This window comes from Elephantulus edwardii, unplaced genomic scaffold (genome assembly GCF_000299155.1).
Source record: "Elephantulus edwardii isolate Elephantulus edwardi_28Jun2011 unplaced genomic scaffold, EleEdw1.0 scaffold00032, whole genome shotgun sequence".
NCBI classification, from domain to species: domain Eukaryota; kingdom Metazoa; phylum Chordata; class Mammalia; order Macroscelidea; family Macroscelididae; genus Elephantulus; species Elephantulus edwardii.
In genome coordinates, this window is record NW_006399782.1 from 1,191,072 (window position 1) to 1,194,001 (window position 2,930).

Sequence of the window (2,930 nt, forward strand, 5' to 3'; positions counted from 1 at the left end):
ACTCCTTGGAGGCAAGGATTCTGGGGCTTCGTCCGACATACTTTGGACATGTTGCCAGGAGGGACGGGTCCTTGGAGAGGGACATCATGCTTGGTAGGGTGGAGGGACGGCGCAAGAGGGGAAGATCCTCTATGAGATGGATTGATTCAATGACTGCGGTAATCGGGATGGGTGTGTCAGAGGCAGTGCGATTGGCACAGGATAGAACACGGTTTAGGGCTGTTGTACATAGGTTCTCTGAGTCGCAAACGACAGCACATAACAACAACAAACAACATACTTCATTGATAGATTGTCTTAGAAAGATCATAGGATCATACGAGTAAATGCAGAAAAAAATCTTTTTGACATCCATTCATGACAAATTTAGCAAACTAGGAATAGACATTTCGTTAAACTGAAAGCAATATTTAAAAATATCAAAACAAACATTCTATTTAATGGTGAAATGTTAAAAGGTTTTCTATTGATGTTGGGAATAAGCAAATGTGCCTTCCTATCCCCTCTAGTTTTTATCAAATTGCACAGAAGAGCATAATTAATTAAATAAAATAAATAAAAGGTGAAAGGATCAGATGCAATAAATCCATGATTCACAAGCTTATATGATTATGTAATGAGCCCTGAGAGCACAGTTGACCAAGCGTTGGGCTGGAAGATGAATTTTAAATGAGCATAAAGTCTTCCCCCACTGTGGGAAGCCTCTGATAACCATCATAAGAGAGCTCAGCCATGCTAAGTACATTAGCCCTGTGAAGACAGTAGTTACCTGGACTTTGAGTATCACTCTTCCTGGTAAATTGCCAGCCTTGACCAGTGGTACTCTCAGATACTGGTCTCCACTAATTGAAGGCTGATTTTTCTTACTGGTTTTGACAGTACTCTCTGGAAGATTGTGTCACAGTCTGATCCTATTAAATCTGTGCCTTTTTGCTGAAGTAGTTTTTTGGAGCTAATATTTGAATGTGCTCTGATTTCAGGAAGCATTTAACCCTCTCTTTGGTTTTCTCTGCCAAAATTATTGTCCTGCAGTTTAACTTGCTGCTTTCATGGAGTTTAGTTGTAGATGTCTAACCATCAAAATCTCCATTGTTTTTAAAAATGTTCTTGGACATGAACACATTCTTGTTCTAAAATCAGAGTGTTTGGGGAGAGCTTCATAGCGATCTGTTCTATGGCCTGCCTCTCCCACTAAACAGAACTTTAAGTGACTGCCAGGACAGGAGCAGTAGCCTGATTCTCCAGGAATGACGTCCCCATTGTTAGAGTTACTGTGTCACTTTATCTCTTTGAGAGTCTTCCTCTCTTTTGCTGACCCTCCACCTTCCCAAGCATGATGTCCTTTTTAAGGACTGGCCCCTCCTTACACCATGACCAAAATATGTGAGATGAAACTTCACCCTCCTTAGAGGCAAGGAGCACCCTGGCTACATATTTTCTAATACATATTTTATTATTGTTTTGGCAGTCCATGGGATATTCAGTCCTCCTTTCCCAATACCACAACTCAAAGACATCCTTAGTCATTGTCCAATTTTCAAAAGCATATCAGGTAATTGAAAAGACAATGCTTTGAATCAGATACACCTTAGTCTTTAAACCGACATCATTGCTCCTTAATGCCATAGAGAGAGAGGTCCTTGACAGTAGATTTCCAATGCTTACTAGTCCTACCAAAATTTAATATCTTTTCTTACATAAGTGATTTTTTTTCCCCTCTGTTCTAAGCTCTTACAACATTTCTAAGAGATCTTAAGCGGAGCAGGTCCACAGGGTTTCTTAAGCCATCTTTCTGGAAATTAATTTCAGGAGTGCTTTTCATAACTTCCATTCATTTTCAACCTAACTGCTTTCAATGGCTGAGCACACAAACCTTTTCAAAACTATCAGAACTAAATAAGAATTTAAAGCATCACCTAATACAAAACGTTTTTATTAGAAATAAGTTTAGCTGAAATATTTACCAACCCTAAATATGCTTTTTAAAAAAATAGGCTTTTAAACAAAAAAAGCATTTTGATCCACAGTTAGCACCTTGGTACCAGCAGTCAGGAAATCAGGAGACTTACTGTCTTGGGTAAGTCTGCAGTTAGGGACCCATCCAAATTATTGAGGACTAAGGTGTTTGGAAACTAAGATGCATCTGATTCGGGCCAGTGTCTTTCTAGTCACTTGCCATGCATCTGAGAGCTGGACAGTGAATAGGAATGACAGAAGAATTGATCCCTTTGAGTTGTTGTATTGGAGAAGAGCACCGAAAATCCCATGGACTTCCAAAAGAATAGATATATGTCTTGGAGAAAGTGCAGCCAGAGTGTTCTTTGGAGGCAAGGATGATGAGGCTTCACCTCACATACTTTGGTCATACTGCTAGGAAGTGCTATTCCTTAGAGAAAGGCATGATTTTGGGAAGGGTCGGCGAAGGAGAGGAAGACCTTCAACCAGGTGGATTGACACAATATCTGCCACAGTGGGCTCTAGTGTGTCAGGAAGTGTGAAGATGGCACAGGATAGGACAGGGTTCAGATCCGCTGTTCCTAAGGTATCTATCTGAGTTGTACTCAACTCGATGGCACCTAACAACAACAGATATGCTTTGCAGAGACTAGTTTAAATTATAGCCCCTGAAGAAAAAGTTACAGTTTGTGTCAGGCTATATTCCCATTACTTTATGTATATTTATTTCTCAAAAACTCTCCAAAGGTAGCACTGCAATCCCAGAGGCAAACGGTTCAAATCCACCAGCTGCTCTGCTGGAGAAGGAGGGGCCATCTCCTCCTGTACCAGTCAGATCTGATTTGACAGTACGTGTGTACACACACACACACACACACACACACACACACAATTAATTAATTGATTGATTGAGTAATTTTTTTAAAAACCTCTCCAAAGGTAAATGCTTTTAGTAATTCATTTGTGGAAGATCT

At 40.1% G+C, this 2,930-nt stretch overlaps 1 protein-coding gene across 8 annotated transcripts in view; it reads left to right on the forward strand.

Moving 5' to 3' along the window:
* The window catches only part of DLG1 (discs, large homolog 1 (Drosophila)), a 266,080-nt gene that overhangs the window by 257,695 nt on the left and 5,455 nt on the right, over positions 1-2,930 (forward strand). The gene's annotated exons all lie outside the window — the stretch shown is intronic.